Raw genomic sequence first — 25148 nt, 5'->3', positions numbered from 1 at the left:
AGAGAACAGACTGTGGACACAGAGGGGGAAGGAGAGGGGGCCAAACCGAGAGAGCAGCGCTGACACATGTCCATCACCACGTGTAAGACAGAAGCCAGTGGGACGCTGCTGATAACACACGGAGCTCAACCGTGCTCTGTGGCAACCTAGAAGGGTGGGATGGGGGTGGCTGGGAGGGAAGTTCAAGACGGAGGGGGCGTATGTATGCTTATGCTGGTTCACACTGTTTTATGGCAGAAACCAACACAACACTGTAAAGAAATTACTCTCCAATTAATAAAAACAAACAAACAAAATTGTTAAAATACAACTCTTCACTTTACATTGCAGGCTGATTAGATGGGTCTGTTTTATTTATTGTTTTTTTTGTGGGAGGTGATAGATATGTATATTATCTTGATTGCAGTGATAGTTTCAGGATGTGTATGTGTGTATATATATACGTTAAATTCATCAAATTGTACTTTAAATATTGTGCAGTTTATTGCATGACAATTTTACCTCAATTAAGGCACTAAATATACTTTAAAAAATATATACCACTAAGGAAAATTATCAATTCAAAAAAAAAATATCAAGAGAGGAAGAAAGGAAAAAAGGAACTACAAAACAGTCAGAACATAATAAGATACAACCAGCTGAGCCAACAAAAAGACCTAGTAAATCTTTACCTATCAATAATTACTCTAAATTTTACATCTTTAAATCATCCATCTATTCAAAAGGCATACAGTAGCTGACTGGATTAAAAAATAAAAAATAGACCCAACTATATGCTTCCCACAAGAGACTCAATTTAGATTTTTTTTTTCATCATCAAGGAGAAACTTTATTAGAACAGGTAACCAAATGACATTCTATATCATCTATTCAAAGAGACTCAATTTAGCTTTGCTGCTGCTGCTAAGTCACTTCAGTTGTGTCCGACTCTGTGCAACTCCATAGACGGCAGCCCACCAGGCTCCCCCGTCCCTGGGATTCTCCAGGCAAAAACACTGGAGTGGGTTGCCATCTCCTTCTCCAATCCATGAAAGTGAAATGTGAAAGTGAAGTCGCCTAGTCGTGTCCAACTCTTCGCGACCCCATGGACTTTAAGGACACAAAAAGACTCAAAGTGAAAGGATGGAAAAAGATATTTCATGCAAATGAAAACCAAATGAGAGCAGAAATGGCTATACTTATACCAGACAAAAACTTAACAAGAGGGCTTCCCTGGAGGTTCACTGGTAAAGAATCTGCCTGGCAATGCCGGAGACATGGGTTCAATCCCTGACCCAGGAAGATCCCACATGTCACAGAGTAACTAAGCCCATGAGCCACAGCTACTGAGAGTGAGTTCCGGGGCCCCTGCTCTGCAACAAAAGAAGCCACCACAGGGAGAAGGCCACGCACCAGGACAAGAGCACAGCCCCCGCTCACCACAACCAGAGAAAAGCATGCGCAGCGAAGGAGACCCAGCACAGCCAAAGACGAACGAAGACAAAATCAACAAAGACACTTTTTAAAGTTGGACAAGAGACAAAAAAGGTCACTATATCTAAATATGCTAAACAAATGCTAACAGATCTGAAGGGAGAAAAGGACAAGACAGTAACAGTAGGGGACCTCTACACCCCACTGTCTACGCAACAGAGATTGTTCAAACAGAAAATCAATACGGAAGCATTTGAATTTGAACTAAACTCCAGAACACATGGACCCATCAGACATACACGGCACAAAATATTTCATGCAAACAGCACTGGAACACACATTCTTCTCAAGCGCTCACGGAACATTCTTCTCAAGCGCACACGGAACATTCTTCAGGATAGATCCTGGGTTGGGCCAGAAAACAAGTCTTAGAAAACTAAAGAATGAAGGAGGGACTTCCCTGGTGGTCCAGTAAAGAATTCGCCTTGCATACAGGCGAGGCAGCTTTGATCCCTGGTCACGGAACTAAGATCCCACACGCCAAGGAGCAACTAAGCCCGTGTGCCGCAACGACTGAACCTGCACCACAACTAGGCAGAGGCTGGGCGCTGCACGGAAGACCCTGCGTAACGCAACTCAGGCCTGACACAGCCAAAGAAAGAAGCCGATACCTAAACAACGAAGGGTCTTTTCTGACCACAATAATATGAAACTAGGAGTCAGAAACAGGAAGAAAAATGGAAAACTCACAAATGTGGAAAGTAAGCAACAAACTCTTGAAGAACCAATAGATCAGGGAAATCAAAAGAGAATTTAAAAAATTTTTTAAATCATGATACAAAAATGGAAACCAACATACCAAAACTTATGGAATGCAGCAAAGGTAGTTTTAAGAGGAAAGTTTATAATAATAAAGGTCTGTGCTTAGAAAAAACAACTATCTCAAATAGACAGCCTAACTTTACACCTCAAGAACCAGAAAAAGAAGAATAAACTAGGCCTTCTACTTAGAAGGAAGGAAATAACAAAGATCAAAGCGGAAACAGTCTAGAAAGACAACAGAAAAGATGAATGAAACCAAAAGCTTGTTTTTTGAAAAGACAAAACTGACACAGCTTTAGCTAGACTCACCAAAAGAGAAAATTCAATCAGAAATGAAAGCAGATGATATCACAGAAATACAGAGGATCATAAGAGACTTCTATGAAAAATTAGATGCCAACAAAATTGACAACCAAAAAAAAAAAGAATAGTATCTTAGAAATACACAACCAATAGAGTTGACTCATTGGAAAAGACTCTGATGCTGGAAGGGATTGGGGGCAGGAGGAGAAGAGGATGACAGAGGATGAGATGGCTGGATGGCATCACTGACTCGATGGACGTCTGAGTGAACTCTGGGAGTTGGTGATGGACAGGGAGGCCTGGTGTGCTGCGATTCATGGGGTTGCAAAGAGTTGGACACGACTGAGCAACTGAACTGAACTGAAGATTAAATCAAGAATAGAAAATCTGAACAGCCTGATTACTAGTGAGAAGACAGAAAGTTTTAGTCACTCAGTTGTGTCCAGCTCTTTGTGACCCCGTGGACTGTAGTCCACCAGGCTCCTCTGCCACAGAATTCTCCAGGCACCAATACTGCAGCTGGGTAGCTCCAGCTTCCAGTTTAACGTGGCAGAGTAGAAGGACACGCACTCATCTTCTGCCAGAGCACCAACATCTCAACTAGCCGTTGAACAACTATCGACTGGCAGGACCCACCATCCTGATATCCAACACCCAAAGACAATGAAGAAGCCACAGTGAGATGGTAGGAGGGTTGCAACCGTGATAAAATCAAATCCCATAACTACCAGGTGGGCGGCCCACAAACTGGAGAACAACAGTATCAAAGAAGTTCTCCACTGTAATGAAGGTTCTGAACCCCACATCAGCCTGCGGATCCAACAAAGGGAACTGGGAGTCCCCAGGGAATCTGACCTTGAAGGCCAGCGGGATTCGATTATAGGACTTCCACAGGGCTGAGGGAAACAGACTCCAGTCTTGGAGGGCACAAACAAAATCATGCACGTACCAAGGCCCAGAGCAAAGGAGCAGTGACCCACAGGTGACTGAACCAAAGCCACCGGCTGGTGCTGGAGGGTCTCCTGTGGAGGCGTGGGTCCGCAGGGGCTCCCCACAGGGATGGGGGCACTGGCAACAGCAGTCCTGGAAGACTCCCCTTGGAGTGAGCCCTCCTGGAGGTCACCGTCAGCCCTACCATAGAGCCTGCAGATCCCAGAGGTGGGTCACCTCAGGCCAAACAGCTGACAGCTAGAGAGTGCAGCCCCAGCCACCAGGAGACAACTGGATTAGAGCTGTACTGAGCAAAGCCTTGCCCACCAGAGCAAATCCCAGTTTTTCCCCACAGCCATTCCCTCCCATCTGGAAGGTTACTCAAGCTCATTACCCTCCTCCATCAGAAGGCAGACAGAAGAAGCAAGAAGAGCCACAATGCCACAGCAGCTAGAACAAAAACCACATTACAGCAAGGGAATCAGGGTGAAAAAGCAGATAGTTATGTCCCAGAGGAAGGGACAACATAAAACCGCAGCAAAACAACTAAATGAAGTGGAGATAAGCAACCTTTCAGAAAAAAAATTCAGAATAATGATAGTGAAGATGATCCAGGATCTCAGGAAAACAATGGAGAAGATGTAAGGAATGTTTACCAAAGACCTAGCAGAGCTAAAGAGCAAACAAACAGAGATGAATCATACACTAGCAGAAATCCACCGCAGGATAGCTGAGGCAGAAGAGCGGATAAATGACCTGGGGGACAGAACGGTGGAAATCACTGCCAAAGAACAGAATGAAAAAGATAATGAAAAAAAGGAAACAGCCTAAAACACACCAACATTTGCATGACAGGGGTCCCAGAAGGAGAAGAGAGAGAAAGGACCTGAGACAATATTTGAAGAGATAACAGCTGAAAACTTCCCTAACACGGGATAGGAAATAGTTAACCAAGCCCAGGAAGTAGAGGGTCCCAGGCAGGATACACCCAAGGAAGAACACACCAAAACACATAGTAATTAAACTGACAAAAATTAAAGACAAAGATAAAATATTAAAAGCCACGAGGGAAAAATGACAACAACCTACCAGTTGATTTCTCAACAGAAACTGTACAAGCCAGAAGCGAATGGCAAGATTTATTTAAAGTGACAAAAGGGAAGAACCTGCAACCAAGAATACACTACTCAGCAAGACTCACATTCAGATTTGATGGAGAAATCAAAAGCTTTCAAGACAAGCAAAAGCTAAGAGAATTCAGCACCACCAAACCAGCTTTACGACAAATACTAAAGGAACATCTCTAGACAGAAAACAGAAGAGAAGGAAAAGACCTACGGAAAATAAACCCAAAATAATTAAGAAAATGGTAATAGGACCATACATATGAATAATTACCTTAAATGTAAGTGGATTCAATGCACCAACCAAAAGACATAGACTGGCTGGGCAGATGAAAAAATGTGCATGTATGCACCTCACTCACACATCATTCTGCTTGGCCACCGCCCCCAGGCTGTAGGTGCTTATTTTATATTGATAGGTTAATCATGTTCCTATTCTGGCCTACAACTGCAATCACCTTTTATTTTCTGCCCGGCTATTGACTGTGAAAACTGATAAGCATCTTTTACTATTGTGATTATGTAACTATTACTCACATAATACCACTGTATCATGATTGGTCAATAGAAAAATAGAATTCTGTATCACTAAAACTACCATTTAATAGAAAAAGTTGTAATCACTTTTTAAAACCCAGATGCATATCAGAATTATCTTGGAATTTAAAAAAAAAAATGCCCAGGCACTGCTTTTTTCCTTCTCCAAAGCTCCAGATCTCTTTCTAATGAGCAGTCATGTTTAAAAAACAACTGGACTATATGATGATCTTTTACGTTTATCTAGTTTGTTTCACCTCTTTTATTTCATATTCAGTGCTCCCATTTCATTTAGTTTATATTTTACAAATTCTCCATTACTTCGTTTTTGATGTTCTTTCTCAAGCCTTTATCAAGCATAGTAGAAAAGCTTTTGTATACATAAATAACATACATTTTATATATATTTTAAAACTTATGAATTTTTGCCTAACTAAAAAATTTATGACATTTGGGGCCGGGGTGGGTGGGGAAGAATATTGGAGTGGGCAGCCATTCCCTTCTCCAGGGAATCTTCCCAAATGCAGGGATCAAAACCAGGTCTCCTGCATTGCAGGGAGATTCTTTACCATCTAAGCCGCCAGGGAAGCCAGAAGAGACTGAATCGGAAATCAAAAACCTCCCAACACACAAAAGCTCAGGACTAGACAGCTATACTGGTGAATTCTACCAAACACATAAAGAGGACTTAATGCCAATCCATCTCAAATTCTTCCAGAAAAACTGAAGAGGAAGGAACTTTTCCATACTCATTTTAAGAGACCAGCATTACCCCAATACCAAAGCCAGACAGGGGACACTGCGAGAAAAGAAAATTATGGGACAATATCCCTGACAAAAAGAAAGTCAAAATTCAACAAAATCTTAGTAAACTAAATTTAGCAGCACACTGAAAAGATCACACTCTTCCCTGGTAGCGAATTCCCCTGGTGGTCCAATGGTTAAGAATCCACTTGCCAATGCTGGGGACGTGGCTTTGGTCTCTGGTCCAGGAAGATCCCACACGTCACGAAGCAACTGAGCCCACGTGCTGGAACTACTGAGCCCAAGGGCTGCAGCTACTGAACACCTACACAGCCTGCGCTCCGTAAAGAGAGAAGGCCCTGCAATGAGAAGCCTGCGCACTCCAGTGAAGAGCAGCCCCTACTCGCTGCAACTAGGAAAAGACTCAGCACAGCAACAAAAGCCCAGCACAGCCATAAGTTAGTGAATTATTTAAAAAAGATCACACACTATGACCAAGAGGTTTTACTCTGGAATATAAAGATGGCTCAACTTGCAAATCAATAAAGGTGATACACCACAGTCACAGAATAAAAATCCTATGATCATCAACAAATACAGAAAAAGCATAACAAAATTCAGCATCCTTTCATGATAAGAAAAAACTCTCAACAAACTGGGAACAAAGGAATGCACCTCGACACAGGAAGGGCCATATATGACAAGCCCACAGTCAACATCATAATCAATGGTGGAAAGCTAAACGTTTTTCCTCTAAGAGCTGGAGCAAAACAAGGGTGTCCATTACTTTTTTTTTTCTTGGCCATGCCATGTGGCTTGTGGGATTTCAGTTCTCTGTCCAGGGATCAAACTCAAGCCCTCATCATTAAGAGCATGGAGTCCTAACCACTGGACCACCAGGGAATTCCCATGAAAGTGAAAGTTGTGCAGTCATGTCTGACTCTTTGCCACCCCATGGACTATACAGTCCTTGGAATTCCCCAGGCCAGAATACTGGAAAGGGTAGCCTTTCCCTTCTTCAGGTGATCTTCCCAACCCAGGGATCGAACCCAGGTCTCCCTCATTGCTGGCGGATTCTTTATGAGCTGAGCTACAAGGGAAACCCAAGAACTGAACCAGGGTCTCCTGCATTGCAGGCAGATTCTTTACCAAGCTATCAGGGAAGCCCTGGGAATTCCCAAGGGTGCCCAGTATTGCTGCTTCTATTTAACATGGGACTGGAAATCCTAGTCAGATCAATTAGGCAAGAAAATAAAATTTTAATACTCAAATTGGAAAGGAAGAAATAAAACTGTCTCTGCTTGCAGATGACATGATCATATGTCCTAAACTCCACCAAAAAAAAAAAATTCACACTGATAAATTCAGTATAGTTGCAGGATATAATATCAATACACAACAGTCAGCTGCATTTTTATTGGGTTGGCCAAAAGGTTTCAAGCTTTTCTGTAGCGCCTTACAGAAAAATCCAAAGGAACTTTTTGGCCAACCCAATAAATATTAACAACAAATTGTCAGAAAAAGAAACAAGAAAACAATCCCATTTAGAGTATCATCAAAAAGAATAAGGCTTAAGAACAAATTTAACCAAGGACATAAAAGACCTGTACACTGAAAACCATAAGATACTGATGAAATGAATTGAGGAAGATAGAAATAAATAGAAAAACATTCCAAGTTCATGAATTGGAAGAATATTGTTAAAATGTCCATATTATCCAAGCAATCTAGATTCAACGCAACCTCCATCAAAATTCCATTGGTGTTTTTCACAGAAACAAGAAAATAATCCTATAATTCGTGTGGAACCATAAAAGATCCCAAAGAGCCAAAGCAATCTTGAGAAAGAACAGTAAAAGTTACAGGCATCATATGCTGTAATAATCCAACAGTATGGTACTAGCATAAAAACAGAAACACAGACCAGCGGAACACCGCAGCTAAGTTCTGATTGAACCGTACATGTAGGGCCAACTAGTCTTTGACAAGGAACCAAGAATACACAATGGAGAATGGACAGTCTCTTCAATAAATGGTGTTTGGAAAACAGGATATCCACATACAAAAGAACAAAACTGGATCCCTATGTAAGTGGTGATCCCTTGCACCACTTATAAAAGTTAACTTAAAATAAATAGATCAAAGGCTTAAGTGTAAAATCTGAAATCATAAAAATCCTAGAAGGTTACATAGAGAATATGCTCCTTGACACTGGTCCTGGCAATGCACAGGCCAAAAAAAAAGTAAAGAAAAAAAGTATTAGGTTGGCATACAGTTCATTTGGGTTTTTCTGTATCATGAAAAAACCAGAACAAACTTCTTTTTGGCCAAAACAATACTACATTAAAGTACAAGGCTCTATCCAGCAAAGGAAACAATCAATAAAATGCATAGACAATGTATGGACTGGGAGAAAACATTTGCAAACCATTTATTTGATAAGGGATTAATATCCAAACACACACCACTCAAGAGCAAAAGAAAAAACAAAATAACTTGATTACGATATGGGTAAAGGACCAGAAAAGACATTTTTCCAAAGAAGACAAACAAATGGTACATGAATAGATGCTCAACATCATTAATCAGAGATATACAAATCAAAACCACAATCAGACATCATGTCACACTATTAGGATGGTTTCAATAAAGAAGACAATATATGCTGGCAAGGATGTGGAGAAAAGGGGATTCTTGTACACTGCTGGTGGAACTGTAAATTGGTACAGCCATTATGGAAAATACTATGGAAATTTCCCCCAAATGTAAAAACCAAACTACCATTTCTTCAGTAAGGAGTCCTGGGAAAACTGGACAACTACATGCAAATTAATGAAACTGGAACACTCCCTAACACTATACACAAAAAAGAAACTCAAAATGGATTAAAGACCTGTATGTAAGGCTGGATATTATAAGACTCTTAGAGGAAAACCTAGGCAGAAGACTGTTTGACATAAATTGCAGCAAGGTCTTTTTCGATCCACCTCCTAGGGTAGGGAAAATAAATAAGACCAAATATAAACAAATGGAACCTAAACTAAAAGGCTTTTGCACAGCAAAAGAAACCATAAACAAAAGGACAACCCTCAGAATGGGAGAAATATTTTCAAGTGAAGGAACCAAGAAGGGATCAACCTCTAAAATATATTAACAGCTCATGAAGTTCAATATCAAAAGACAACGCAGTCAAAAGGTGGGCAGAAGCTCAGGCTTCCCTGGTGGTTGAGTGGTGAAGAGCCCACCTGCCAGTGCAGAAGAGTCCCACGTGCCTCAGAGCAGCTGGGCCCGTGCTCTAAGCCCAGCAGACAGCGTCACTGAGCCCGCAAGTCGCAGCTACTGAAACCTGCACAGCCTGGAACCCATTCTCTGCAACAAGAGGAGCCACTGCAAAGAGAAGCCCCGGCCCCACAGCTAGAGGGCAGCCCCACCAGCCGCAAACCAGAGGGAAGCCTGCACCGCAACCAGCAGTACGCGGGGCCAAATACAAAGAATCTTTTTCAAGTGGGCAGAAGATCTAAATAGACATTTCTCCAAAGATGACATACAAATGGCTAAAAAGCACATGAAAAAATGCTCAACATCACTTATTATTAGAGGAAAAACTATAATGAGGTATCACCTCAGACGGGTCAGAATGGCCATAATCAAAAAGTCTACAAACAATAAATGTTGGAGCAGGTGCACAGAAAAGGGAACTTTCCTACACTGTTGGTGGGAATGTAAAGTGGCACAGCCACTATGGAAAACAGTATAGAGGGTCTTTAAAAAAATAAAAGCAGAGCTACCATGTGACCCAGCAATCCCACTCCTAGGCATATATACAAAGAAAAAACCATTTGAAAAGATACATGCATCCCAGCGTTCACTGCAGCACTATTTACAATAGCCAGGGCATGGAAGCAACCTAGAAATGCTCATCAACAGATGAATGGTTTTAGAAGATGTGGTATATATATACAATGGAATAATAGCCATAAAAATTAATGAAATAATGCCATTTGCAGCAACAGGGATGGACCTATAGATTGTTCTAATGAGTGAAGTCAGACAATCAGACAATCATATGATATTGCTTATATGTGCAATCTAATAAAAGGGTACAAATGAACTTACCTACAAATCAGAGAGCTACAGATGTAGGAAACACACTTATGGTTGCCAGAGGGTAAGAGCAGGGAGATAAACTGGAGGACTGGGGTTGACATATACACGCCACTATACATAAAACGGACAGCTAATGAGGATCTGCTGTAGAGCACAGGGAGCTCTACTCAATACTCTAACAGCCTAAATATGGGGAAGGAGTCTAAAGAGAGTGGATGTATGTGCAACTGGTCCACTTCACTGTGGACCTGAAACTAACATAAGACTATGAAGCAACTATACTCCAATAAAAATTTAAAAAAAAATCAGCCTACCATATAATCCAGCAATTCCACTTACGGGCATACATCCAAAAATACCACTTCTTGAAGAGATTATCTGCATGCCTAGACTCAGTTCAGGATTATTCACAATAGCCAAGATATGGAAACAACCTACCTGTCCATCAGCAGATAAACAGATAAGGTAGGGTTGTGTGTATTAACATATTGCTCAGTCATGAGAAAGAAGGAAATCCTGAAATTTGCAGCAACTTGGAAGAATCTAGAGCACACGATGGTAAGTGAAATCAGCCAGAAAGACAAATACTGTATGATCTCCCTCGTAAGTGTAATCTAAAAAAAAAAGTGTCAAACTCATAGAAACAGAGAGTGGAATGGCGGTCACCAGGGCCTGGGAGAGATGGAGAGATGCTGGTCAAAGGGCAGAAGACTTCACTGATAAGATGAATAAGCTCTGGGGAATTTAACACACAGCACAGTGACCACAGTAAACAATACTGTGAGTACCCGAAAACTGCTGAAAGAATAGACTACAAGTATTCTCACTACAAAAAAAAGAAAAAAGGTAACTGAGGTGATGATGTGTTGACTAACCTGATTGTGGTAATTATTTCACAAAATACACATATGTCAAATTACCATGTTGTATACTTTAAATAAACACAATTTTGTTAATTACACTTTAATTAAACTGACAAATGCTTGAATATTTATATACATATTTACATTTAAAAATATACAATAAGATACAGACTTCAACTACATATTTACATCCTTCTCAACCTCAAAGCTAAAGTCAAGCCCAATGGGAACACATTAAAAGACTTCCCACTAAAGTCAGAGGCCAAACAAAGCTATGTACCTCACCACCAGTATTTACTACTGTTGTGGAGGTACCACCAATCACAAAAAGACAACAGAAGGAAAACACAGGTATACAACCAGAGGAAAAATTTACTTATGGATAATATTATATACCTAAAAAATCCAAGAGAAGCAACTGAAGACCTAGCATAATTAATTAAAAATCAGGTAAGATGATGAAAATTAATATATACAAATCAACACTTCCATATGCACCATCATCAAGTCGATAGAAGGGAAAATGCTTCAGGATTAAAAACAAACAGGAAAGCCCTGAGAATACACTCGGCATAAAGCCCAAGTGTATTAAGAAATCCATCAGAACTAACCAGACTCAAAGAGAAAGGCATGTGATCTCAATAGGGAAGATTCATCAGCAAAATGCCACTTTTCTTACACTCAGCTACAACTATAATTTAGTCCCAATAAAAACAAACAGGGCTTTTAACGAACAAACTTGTCTTAAAGTTCATATAGAAAAACAAAAAACAGCAAGGAAAGTTGTGAAAAATAAAGATAATGAATTAGAATTTACTTTACCAAACACTGATATATGCTATAAAACTAGGGTAACTAAAACAATACAATACCAACACATTAAAACATGGATTAATATCTACAATCGAAAGTCCAGAAATAGACCCAATATACATGATATGTGGCAGAGTATATCATACATAGTAAATGATAAAGGATATTTAAAGAAGTGGGGAAAAGATGAATTGTTCAATAAAAGGTATTTCAACAAATGAGCAGCCAACTGAGAAAAATTAAGTTGGACCCACACTTCATACCAAAAAAATTCCAAATGGATAATGACTAAAAGGTAAAAAAGGAAACATAAAAAGTACTTTAAGAAACCACAGGATAATTTTTCATACACTTCTACCAGGGAAAATCTTTCTATGTATGATAGAGAACCCAGAAGCCTTAAAAAGTCAATTAAAAATCAATTTTTTCCATGCCAAAACCATCCTAAGTATCAATAAAAAATTTTTTTAATCTATAAAAATATAACTGCAATTGCTATCACTGACAAAGTACAAAGTTTCTTCCTATGTAAGTTTTTTTATGAAACTAAGAAACACTAAAGCCCAGCAGAAAAACAGGCCAAGGATACAAACTGACTTCACAGAAAACAGAAATGGCCCTTAAACCTTAAATTAACTTTTCTACAGGATGAACTAAGAAGTTTTGGAGGAAAAAAATCTAGTTTTTTTTTAACCTAACAAACTGGCAAAGGTCAGGACTTCCTGGTGATTCAGCGGTTAAAAATCTGCCGTGCAATGCAGGGGACACAGGTTTGATCCCCGGTCCAGAAGCTAGATCCCACAGGACTCGGAGCAACTAAGCCCGCGAGTCACAGCCACTGAGCCACAACCAGAGAGACCATGTGATGCAACAAAGATCCCCCGCGCTGCAACCAAGACTCGACACGGCCACATAAATACATTTAAAAACAAACCAAAAAACTGGCCAAGTCCAAACTGTGAGATACCACAGTGTTGGTGAGGGTGTGCCATACTGGCTGGGGGCTTAAGTGGACAAAACCTCTGCTGCTGCTGCTAAGTCACTTCAGTTGTGTCCGACTCTATGCGACCCATAGACGGCAGCCCACAAGGCTCCCCCGTCCCTGGGATTCTCCAGGCAAGAACACTGGAGTGGGTTGCCATTTCTTTCTCCAAAGCATGAAAGTGAAAAGTGAAAGGGAAGTCGCTCAGTCGTGTCCGACTCTTAGTAGCCCCATGGACTGCAGCCCACCAGGCTCCCCGGTCCATGGGATTTTCCAGGCAAGAGTACTAGAGTGGGTTGCCATTGCCTTCTCCAGGACAAAACCTCTACGGAGGTTTAACTTGTAAGAGCTAGCAAAACCACAGAAGCACATACTCACCGCCCAGCACTCCTGCCTCAGGTAAGTGAACGGACACATGCCCGTGGCCACTCGTGGACTGATGCATACAGAATGTACCTCAGCAGTGTCTGCATTAGCAAAATGTAAAACACCTTACATATCCATCCACAGAGCGATGGCTAAATAAAAGTACATCCTGACAATGGAATATTCTCCAGCTGTAAAAGACAATAAAAAGCTCTTTCGTATTGACAATGATCTATCACAAACAGAGAAAAGAGCAAGTGCGCTACTTTTCATGTAAAAGAAAGGAGCTCTCTGTGTATTCGTCTGTATTATGCATAGAACAGGCCTGAACAGACACTCGAGAACTTGTAACTCTGGCTGCCTCTGGGAGAAGGATCTGGTGGCCAGGGGCAAGATGGAAGGGAAACATTCTGGTGTATACCGTGTTGTACCTTTTAAATTTTGTGCTCTGTGAATACAGTATACAGCTCTGTGAATACTGCCCTGAAAAGCTAAAATTTAAAAAAAAAAAAAAAAGTGAAAGCCTCCTTCTAGGAGCAGCAGCCTTCTGCTCTGAGCTTCTGTAACTGTATTTCGACTTGGCCCTGTGTTTATTCTGACTTTCCCAGCCTCCACTGACTGACTACAGTCCCTCCTGGGAGGTCACGGCTGAGTCACCTTTGTGTTCCCTAGAGTGGTCAGGACTTCATTTGGTGCCGAGAGGAAAGTCACTATAGGTCTGTTCACTGTCTACTGGTGCCAAGAATTCACCTTTGGAAGGCAAGTTGATTTGCAAAGTGGATCAATGATCAGGACAGGAAATTCTGCTTCTCTGAGCATTAAAATTACCCAAATAAGCTGGAATGATTTTCAGCAGACTTAAATTAACTGTACTGAAAAAAGAAAGGAGTTTCAGTTAATGAATGAAAGCTGATTTCAAAGAATTTGAAGCCTGAAGACTTCACATTCAAGAGGATGACTACTGCCACAATTAGGGTAATTGCTGGGATGGCACAGCAATACTCGTACTGAAGGAAGACCAAATTAAATGGTTGTGATGATCATCGCAAATAACCATTACAGGATGCTGACCCCTCTGCACAATTCAGCATCAACAAATACAATGAAGACTTTCTTCCACAACGCCAGCAACCTACATTTTCATTCCCTCTTGACATGGTCAGCAATGACTAACAAATGGATTGAACTGACTGCTAAGAACATGGGCAAAGAATCTGTTTTAAAGCTAGAAACAACGCAGGAGTTCAGTGAGGCAGCCCTGTCATTTCGTAAGACTGCTGGCCCAGAGGTAGGGTGCCCTCAGCCTTGGTCTGAGAAGCACAGCCAGGACCAGACTCCTGTTCTCAGCCACACATGGCTATGTCCAGACCTCACGGAACGGAAGCCTCTTGCCTGTGGCTTCCTGAGAGAAGTGTGTTCTTCTGAAAAGTACCATGCTTCTTGAGAGTTTTCTCAAAAGTGAAGGTGCGATGAGTCTAGATTTTATTACTGTCTCAAGAGCTTTTAATATAAACACCATATGGAAGATGGTTCCATTCCAAACACAAAGCATGCAGAAGACCTGTTAGTGAGGGAGAGAGTGCCGAAGAGAGCCAACAGACGAGAGGGACACCTGGTGAAAGTTTTTTTGGCAACTGGTGCTGGGAAAACATGACAGCCCCATGCAAAAAAGTTAAAGTGGACCCTTATATCATATGCAAAAACTAACTCAAAATCGATCAAAGACCTAAATAAACAAAGAACCAGAACTAATAACACTCTTAAAAACACAGGGGTAAAACCTTCATGATACCGATTCTGAAAGGATTTTGTGGATGTGACACCAAAAGCACAGAAAAGAACAACAGATAACAAAATCCTTTTTGTACATCAAAGAAAACTATCCACAGAGTGAAAGAACAACCCACAGAATGGAAGAATATATTGACAAATCATGTATCTAAGAAGAGATTAATATCCAGAATATAGAAAGAACTGCCACAACTCAGCAACAACAAAAAACTCGATTCAAAAACCGGTAAGTAGGGACTTCCCTAGGGGTCCAAAGGACTCTGTGCTTCCAATGCAACAGGCACAGGTTTGATCCCTCGTCAGGGAACTAAGATCCCATGTGCCTGCTGCATGGCCAAAAAAAGGAAAAAAAAAGAGCAAAGGACTTGAATAGATACATTGAATATAAATGGTCAAAAAGCACATAAAACTGCTCAACATCACTAATCATTACAGAAATAGAAATCAAAGCCATAATGAGATATCACTTCACACCCAATAGGTCGGCTCTTATTTCTTAAAAAAAGAAAACTAACACGTGTCAGGACACATGACTGGGCTTGCAATTCATCTAAAAACTAAGACATATTATTTGAGAGCATGTAATGTATTAAGGAATTTGGAAGGAAATCGCTACATTACTTTATATGCAACATACACTGTCTGTATGTCCTGTATATGTATAATCAATGCACTAATTCTTCTCAGTCTGGTTCTGGGAGTTATATGAATGCACAATTATTAAAGTATCCCCCGCAAAATAAAAGGGACTTCCCTAGCAGTCTAGTGTTTAAGACTGCGCTTCCAATGCAGGGGTGCAGGTTCGATCCCAGGTTGAGGAACTAAGATCCCACATGCTGTGTGGCTAGCCAAGAAAAAAGTATCAGTAAGGATGAGATGTAACTAAGTGATACATCACAATGGATCACTACTCTCTGGTTCTGTGTATATTTCAATTTAATGATAATAAACATTAAGAAGCAGAGAAGTCCTTTGAAATGTACAAGGCTTTTTCAGAATGTACCCCTTTACAAAATTTAGCAGCAATGAATACACAAGGATCAAAGCTCTGAACTTAAGACTATAAAAACTCTTAAAAGAAAATAGAGGGCAAAAATTCACATTAGATTTGGCAATTCCTTGGTATAACACCAAAGGCACAGGGAACAAATGAAACATAAACAGACTGAACTTCATAAAAATTTTTAAATTGTGTGCATCAAAAGAAACTATCAACAGAGAACTTTCTGGGATCCAATGGCTACAGCTCTGCATACTCACTTCCGAGGCCCCAGATTAGACTCCTCGTTCGGGAACTTTTATCCCATAAGTTGTGCAGCATGGACCAAAAACACAAAGATACTGTCAACAGAGTAAAAAGGCAACCCACAGACTGGGAGAAAATATTTACAAATCATATATCTGATAAACGATTAATATCTAGAATATAAAGAAAAGTCCTAAAACTCAACAACAACAGAAAAATTAGATACAAGGTTAAAAGTTTAAAACCAAATAAAAAATTTTTAAACAGTGATCTGATTAAAAAATGGGCAAAGGGCTTGAATAGACATTTCCCCAACTAAGATATACAAATGGCTAATAAAAGTATGAAAAAATGCTCAACATACTGATCACTAGGGAAATGCAAACTGAAATTACAATGAGTCAATAGCAACCATGGAAAACACTTCAGAAATATTAACAGAACTTGCTCTGAACCCAGGACAGTGCTAGTGCTACAGCTGCTGGGATTAAAAATACAAAAACAAAAGCCCACCACTGAACTGTGTCAATCCAGACTCCTGCCCATTTATAAACATTTAGGAAGGCAGGGTTTAGCAACGTGAAGTGAAGCAGGGGGCTAGTAATTTGAGACAATATATAATCAATACTGGGCTTCCCCAGCGGCTGAGGTAAAGAATCAGCCTGCAATGCAGGAACCACAGGAGCCACGGGTTCAATCCCTGGGTGGGGAAGATCCCCTGGAGGAGGGCATGGCAACTCACTCCAGTATTCTTGCCTGGAAAATCCCATGGACAGAGGAGCATGGCGGGCTATATACAATCCATAGGGTCACAAAGAGTTGGACACACTGAAGAGACTTAGCACACATACACAATCAATACTAGGTTGTGGGTTCAGAATGTAGACTCATAATTTCTTTCTTCGTGAATTAAAGCAGATGCCAGTATACTTAGATAAATATTGCTGCGACCTTACATCAGTTAGACATCTCCTCTGTTGTCTCATCCATTTTATAAACTGTATAAGCACAAATTTAGGGCAGTCTTTGCTATTTTTTACGGAGAAGGCAATGGCACCCCACTCCAGTAGTCTTGCCTGGAAAATCCCATGGATGGAGGAGCCTGGTGGGCTGCAGTCCATGGGGTCGCTAAGAGTTGGACACAACTGAGCGACTTCACTTTCACTTTTCACTTTCATGCACTGGAGAAGGAAATGGGAACCCACTCCAGTGTTCTTGCCTGGAGAATCCCAGGGACGGGGGAGCCTGGCAGGCTGCTGTCTATGGGGTCGCACAGAGTCAGACATGACTGAAGTGACTTAACAGCTTAACAGTTGCTATTTTTTTTTTAATTTATTTAATTGGAGGCTAATTACTTTACAATATTGTAGTGGGTTTTGCCATACATTGACATGAATCAGCCATGGGTGTACATGTGAGTATTTACCATTTAAATTATGAATATTTTAAAAAGGTTTTAAGGTCAAATTGAGTACATGAACTTCAAAAATATTTTATAAAATGGTCAGCTCTGTGATTATGATATTTAATTGTTAAACTGCTTATGCTAGAATAAATTTCAAAGTACACATGTAAAATGAGATTTAGAAATGCTGCTCTCTTCTAGGCTCATATCTTCTAGAGTACACTTTCACTTCTGCCTTAGTTACTGAAGATATCTTTCTGAATCAGTGTATGATGCTGTCAATGGATCCTATCTCAAGTCATAAGTCTTCATTTGCAAACATTAAGAAAGTTGCTCTTAATCTGAATACTGATCAAGGGATAAATTTTAATTGTATTATTTGTTAAATACTGGACTATATTATGGAAAATGTTTTTTCAAGAAATCATTTTAAGTATATAGATCAGTGTTTTTTACAGGTAAAATGCTAAAATAAGCTGCCCATGATAGATATGAATATCTTTGAGTTTTACAGGATATTACAAATTAACAGAAAAAATATTTAATTTATGCAACAGTTATGTTCACACAAATTTGTAGGACTTACAAAGAATTGATATTTGAGAAAAGCTTTGGTTCACTTACACTACATATACTTTCAGAGCATTAGGTACCTTGTACTTTAAACCTGTGATAAACTGACAAATTTTTAAAGGGGAAATATTACTGTAAAATGAACAATTACGTATTTCTAAAGACTGTACTGCTGCAAATTTGATCGGTAAAGCTCTTTATTCAGAGTTTTGAAGAAATATTCTCTCTTCAATTAAACATTTTCATACTGGAATGATGTAAGTTAAAGTGATAAGGAGTATTATTAAAATAAATGTTTATATATAATAAAATTATTCTTAAGATGTATTCTCAGTGAATAGTTGAGATCTGTACTATGCAACCATTTTCTATGTTGATTTTAAGTGATCTTTTAAGAAATTTGTTCACCAAAAAAATATTTTAAAAAAACTACAAAAGAGATAATCACTTCATAGGCATTACAATGGCTACTATCGAGAAAACAACAAGTGTTAGCAAGGATGTGGAGAAACTGGAACCCTTGTGCATTGCTGGCAAGAATGTAAAATGGTACAGCCTCTGGGGAAAACAGTCTGATGGTTCCCAAAAAATGAATCATAGAATTACCATACAATCCAGCAATTCCACTTCCATACTGGCCCAAGAGAACAGAAAACAAGGACTTGAACCAATATTTGTATACCCACGTATACAGCATCACTCACAACAGCCAGAAGGTGGAAACAATAAAAATTTCTATCAACAGATGAATGGATAAACAAAATGAGGTATATACACAGAATATTATTTAGCTTTAAAAAGGAAGTAATTCTGACCCATGCTACAACATGAGAATATTATGCTACATGAAACACACCAGTCACAGAGACAGTAACAGGGTACAATTCCATTTACATGATATACTTAGTCAAAAGCATAGTTATATAAAGTATTTAGGATGGTTACTTCCAGGTACTTGGGAGAGGAGAAAATGAGTTACTACTTAATGGATATAGAGTTTCAGTTTTGCAAGATGAAGAGAGATACACAGAGAATGGGATTCCCAGGTAGATCAGCTGGTCAAGAATCTGCCAGCAATGCAGAAGGTCCCGGTTCACTTCCTGGCTCAGGGAGCTCCCCTGGAGAAGGGATAGGCTATCTACTCCGGCGTTCTTGGGCTTCCCTGGTGGCTCAGACAGTAAAGAATCTGCCCACAATGAGGGAGACCTGGCTTCGATCCCTGGGCTGGGAAGATCCCCTGGAGGAGGGCATGGCAAACCACTTCAGTGTTTTTGCCTGCAGAATCCCAAGGACAGAGGAGCCAGGTGGGCTACAGTTCATGGCATCGCAGAGTCAGACACAACTATCCATAGCACAGAAATAATGGTGGTAATGTTGCAAAAATTTATAAATGTTTTTTAATATCATTGAACTGTACACTTAACATGGTTAATATGGAAACTTGTATATTTACCACAATAGAAAACTGGAACAACAAAAAACAATGCGGAAACAGCAGGGGGCAAGCGAAAGCAGAGTTCAGAGGGATTCAAGTGTACAAAAAAAAATGAAAGGATATAGGATAGCAAGACAGATTTGGAGACAGGAATGTAATCACTGTAATGTTTAGAAAAGACATGAAATGTGTTTTTTATGGTAAAATTTGAGAGAAGGAGCAAAATGTCTAGCCATTAAAAAGAAAAAAAAAAAATGTTATAAGCCAGAAGTAAGAACACACAAGCCAGGGGATTCTGAATATACATGAGACTGTGAGCTCCCTAGGGAGCAAAGCAAAGAGAGACCCATTCTGACACAGTTCACAGTATGGTTTAAACAAAATCAAACCAATGGTTCAGAAGAGGCATGACCACTCCCAGGCACTGGACCTGAAGGAAATTTCTATTTGGACTCACAGATTTTCTTGGAGACTTCTTGTACAGCTCTTAACACAAGCTGATGGGGCAGTGTGAAGCAGGAGGAGGCCAGAAATATGCTGCTAATGATCCAGTTTCATTCAAAGACAAAACACTGCCTGGAACAGGTGCACCGAAGCATGTGCCAGAACAATCCCATGGACATTCTTTACCACAGCTGAGTTCAGGATAGCTTTTGAGGGGGTGAGGAAGTCAAGTTTATCCTCCTGACAAGAATATGAGACGCAACATTCTCTGCTGCCTGCTGAAGGCAGGTCTTGATATTCCTAACAGTCACTGTTGCTAGGGGGACAACTGAGAATGAATGTCAAACCCAACCAGGGCTCATGCCTGAAAGATGAGAACTAATCGCTCCCTGAAGCTGCGACAGCACAGGGCTTCCCTGGTGGCTCAATGGTAAGAATCCACTTGTCAATGCAGGAGACACGGGTTCAGTCCATGGTCTGGGAAGATCCCATGTGCCTTGGAGCAACTAGGCCTGTGCATTGCAACTGTTGGGCCTGTCCTCTGCAGCCCAAGAGCCTCAACTGCTGAGCCCATGTGTCACAACTACTGAAGCCGGGGTACCCTAGACCTGTGCTCAGCAACAAGAGAAGCCACCACAGTGAAAAGCCCGCACGCGGCAGCTGGAGAGTAGCCCTCACTCACTGCAACCAGAGGATCCAACATGGCCAAAAATAAATGAAATCATTTTAAAAATTCTTCCATTCAAGTGGCCTCTTACAAAAAAAAAAAAGATAAGGCAGCATAAACACTGCCTGGCAGAGGAAGAAGGGGTGGATGCGCCAGCCTAGGGCAGATTATAAGAATGGGGAGCTACTGAAGATTGTTGAGAAAGAGAGACCATGATTGAAGACTTTGTGAGTGACAGCACAGTCTTCTGAAAGGTGCAAACGAAGCCCAGAGCCACATGCAGCAGGCTGGACTGGACAAGGCTGCTCAAAGTGAAAGCCACTGAAAAACATCAAAATAAATGAGAGCCCATGTTTAAAAAAAAAAAATGTTCTAGAACAGTTTTATACTTGAAAAAAATGTTCACACAGAAAATGGATACAGAACAGTATGAACCCATTACACAGAGAAAGAAAAGAAGGATGAGCAAGAAAGAAGCCTGAGAAGAGCCCTACAGGTGGTTGCCACTGGGGTTATGGACATCACAAATTCTGTGCGCGCACATGGGTGAGCTTACCAGTTTTTAAGAAGACGAGTGATTCGGATTAAAAAAACAACTCTAATTCCTCAACTTAGAAACTGCAGGGAAAGCAGAAACAGCACTACAGTTGAGAATATAATTATGACATTATCCACAAATAAAAAGGAAATTGACTAAAAACAGGAGCCAGAGACGCACAGATCTTCCTCAGTTTACAGAGGAGTTACACCCTGATGTGTGTGCGCGCGCGTTAGCCGCTCAGTTGTGTCCAACTCTCGGAAACTCCATGACTGTACCCTGTCAGGCTCCCCGGTCCCTGGGATTCTCCAGGCAAGAGCACTGGAGTGGGCTGCCATGCCCTCCTCCAGGTACGTGCTGATAAACGCATCCTAAGCTGACAACACTGTAATGCCAAAACTGCGTTTGCTACACCTAGCCTGCTGAACGTCATCACTTAGCCTAGCCTACCTTAGATGTGCTCAGATCACTGACATTAAAGTTGAGCAAAATCATCTAACCCAAAGCCTATTTTATAATAGTGTTGAATATCTCATGTAACTTATTGAATACCATACTGAAAAATACCAAAATGAAAAAATGGTTGTCTGAATACAGAATGGCTCTAACTGTATTAGTTGGTTACCCTCATGAGGACATGTCTGACTGGGAGCTGTGGCCCAATGCCGCTGTCCAGCATCACGAGAGTGTTGCTGTCAACATATCAGAGCCCTGAAAAGATTAAAAAAATTCAAAATTTGGAGCATGGTTTCTACTGAATACGGGATTGCTTTGGCACCATCATATCACTGAAAAATCGTAAGTTGAGTCATCATTAATTCGGAGGACTGCCCAAGCTTGGCAAAATTGTAAGGCGATGCTGATGAGATTCCAAGTGAATCATGAAGACACTGACCTCGTGCTCTGGTTTTAGAGCCAGGGCTCTCTAACTGTGGTTCCCTCAGGCAGCAGTGGCTCAGCAGTAAAGAATCCGCCTGCAATGCAGGAGACACAGGAGAAGCAAGTTCAATCTCTGGGTCAAGAAGATCCACTCAAGACGGACATGGCCACCCACCTCAGTATTCTTGCCTGGAGAATCCCAGGGACAGAGGAGCCTGGCGGGCTATAGTCCACGGGGTGACCAGAGTCAGACACGACTTATCAACTAAGCATGCAAGGCAGCAGTAGCAGCACCTAGTAACTTGTCTGAATTTCAAATTCCAGGGTCTCCCTCTGACCTACAGATTCTGGAGGTGAGGTTAAAACAACTCCTCCAGGTAACTGCAACTCACACTTAAGTTTGAGAACTTAGGTATGAAGTAATACTATCTCATCTGGGTAATACCAGCTTATATAATTAGGAAACTATATTTCTTGCTCAAAACCCATTCTGTTATTTTAACCTAAACTCCTGAAGAACACTAATCTAGTCAATTGTGAAATAAGCTGGAAGATGACAAAGATATTTTTTAATTAGATACAATTCTGAAACCACTCATTCTGAAATAATGCACTAACCACTGGAGTGGAATGAACTAAAGAATCTAGTTTATAAAAAGTGATAAGGAATCAACATGTTTAGAATTTCAACATTTAGATGATTTGAAAATATTCTAAGGTTGCAGAACACCACAACTCCAACTATTACAAATGCCATATTTGTGTACACTGATTAGTCTCTTGGGCTTCAAACTCAATGAAGTTGTTTAAAATAGAAGAAGTTCTGCTGCTACAATGCTGGTGGGAATGCAAACTGATACAGCCAATAAGGGGAACAGTATGAAGGTTCCTTAAAAAACTAAAAACAGAACTACCATATGAACCTGCAATCCCACTCCTGGGCACACGCCCAGAGAAAAACATAAGCTAAAAGCATGCACGCACCCGTGTTCCCTGCAGCACTGCTGACAGCAGCCAGGACGGGGGAGCAGCCTCGGTGTCACCAACACGGAATGGACACAGATGCAGCACATACATGCAACGGAACGCCGCTCAGCCGGGAGAAGAATGGAAGAACGGCGACTGCCGCAACACACAGGGGCCTGGAGAGTGAACTGAGTGAAGTGAGCCACGCCGCAGAGGAGAACCACCTTATGACATCCCTTACGTGTGGAATCTAAAAAGAAATGATACAGATGAATTTTCTTAGAAAGCAGAAAATGATCTTATGGTTGTCAGGGGGAAGGGAAAGTTAGGGACTTTGGGAAGGCCATGTACACACCACTCTATTTAGAAGAGATAACCGACAAGGACCAACTACATAGCGCACAGGATTCTGCTCAGTGTTACAGTATGTGACAACCTGAATGGGAGTAGGGTTGGGGAGAGAATGGATACATATATATGTATGGCCAGTCCCTCATCTGAAACTACCACAATATTGTTACTTGGCGATACTCCAATATAAAATTAAAAAGTTAAACTCTGAAAAAAAACAGAAAAGGTTCAACAAAATTTTAACTTCCTTTTTTTTGGTGCCACATCACACAGCTTATGGTACCTTAGTTTCCTGACCAGGAATTGAACCCAGGCCCTCATCAATGAAAGCACAGAGCCCTAACCTCTGGATAGCCAGGGAATTACCAAAACTTTAACTTCTAAAGGGCTATATCAGTCACTATAGCTTCAAACTTAAAGAGTACTACTATATTTGCAACATAAAGGCTACTGAAAAACCAAATCTTTGACACTCAGAATACAATTTCTAAAAGAATTTATCATTGGTCATTAATATGAAATACCCTGATTATGCAGAATTACACTGAACTTCACTAGACTTCCAACTTAGGAACAAACAGCATGACACTTTACATATTTTATGAATTCAGAAAATGCTGAGTATTAAATAAACCAGGGGGTTATTACTGTTTTTACAAACTCCCAACAACAAAAACTCAAGTACATATCCCCAATATGTGTGTACATATCCCCAGTTTTTGTGTAAAAATTATATGTATGTTCTACTGTGATCAAGATTGCCAGGAGAAATATCAATAACCTCAGATATGCAGATGACACCATCCTTATGGCAGAAAGTGAAGAAGAACTAAACAGCCTCTTGATGAAAGTGCAAGAGGGGAGTGAAAAAGTTGGCTTAAAGCTCAACATTCAGAAAACGAAGATCATGGCATCTGGTCCCATCACTTCATGGCAAATAGATGGGGAAACAGTGGCTGACTTTATTTTTTTGGACTCCAAAATCACTGCAGATGGTGGTTACAGCCATGAAATTAAAAGACGCTTACTCCTTGGAAGGAAAGTTATGACCAACCTAGATAGCATATTCAAAAGCAGAGACATTACTTTGCCAACAAAGAAAGGTCTGTTTAGTCAAGGCTATGGTTTTTCCAGTGGTTATGTATGGATGTGAGAGTTGGACTATAAAGAAAGCTGAGTGCCAAAGAATTGATGTCTTTGAATTGTGGTGTTGGAGAAGACTCTTGAGAGTCCCTTGGACGGCAAGGAGATCCAACCAGTCCATCCTAAAGGAGATCAGTCCTGGGGGTTCATTGGAAGGACCGATGTTGAAGCTGAAACTCCAATACTTTGGCCACCTGATGTGAAGAGCTGACTCATTGGAAAAGACCCTGATGCTGGGAAAGATTGAGTGCAGGAGGAGAAGGGGACAATGGAGGATGAGATGGTTGGATGTCATCACCAACTCAATGGACATGGGTTTGGTAGACTCCGGGAGTTGGTGATGGACAGGGAGGCCTGGCGTGCTATGGTTCATGGGGGTCGCAAAAAGCTGGACATGACTGAGTGACTGAACTACTGTGATAATACCAACTATACTTATAAAATACAAAATAAAAATTAAATAAGGCTGAAATAAAAAGACTGGCTTAATTTTTTTTTTTCCTGAGACCCATGTGCCCCCGTGATGCATACACATACCCACTTTGGACTCTACTGCAAAGTGTCCACAGCCCAGCAACCCTGCAAGCTGTGTCCCAGACCACTCAAGGGAGAAGCTATGGAATGCAGAGGTCAAATGAATATCTCCTTCCTGTTGAGTTGGACCATCCCTGACTCAAGTCTGTGACTCTGGGCTCCTCCCTTCACC

General features: G+C 40.7%; 1 protein-coding gene across 5 annotated transcripts in view; it reads right to left on the bottom strand.

The window, feature by feature from the left end:
- The window catches only part of SCAP (SREBF chaperone), a 97516-nt gene that overhangs the window by 69875 nt on the left and 2493 nt on the right, over positions 1–25148 (bottom strand). For 2 of the 5 annotated variants that reach the window (XM_018067068.1, XM_018067072.1), the window contains exons 2-3: positions 22967–23198; positions 21999–22077 (exon numbers count right to left, since the gene is read on the bottom strand). The exons of 1 other annotated variant lie outside the window; for it this stretch is intronic. The gene's annotated coding sequence lies outside the window, so the exon portion shown is untranslated. Of the gene's footprint in view, positions 1–21998; positions 22078–22966; positions 23423–25148 lie in introns of those variants that run through there. 2 more of the 5 variants (XM_018067069.1, XM_018067071.1) reach the window with 2 other exon arrangements.

The sequence above is a fragment of the Capra hircus genome, chromosome 22, assembly GCF_001704415.2.
Source record: "Capra hircus breed San Clemente chromosome 22, ASM170441v1, whole genome shotgun sequence".
NCBI classification, from domain to species: domain Eukaryota; kingdom Metazoa; phylum Chordata; class Mammalia; order Artiodactyla; family Bovidae; genus Capra; species Capra hircus.
The sequence above is the reverse complement of the archived record's forward strand: the minus strand, read 5'-3'. Positions and strand labels throughout refer to the sequence as shown.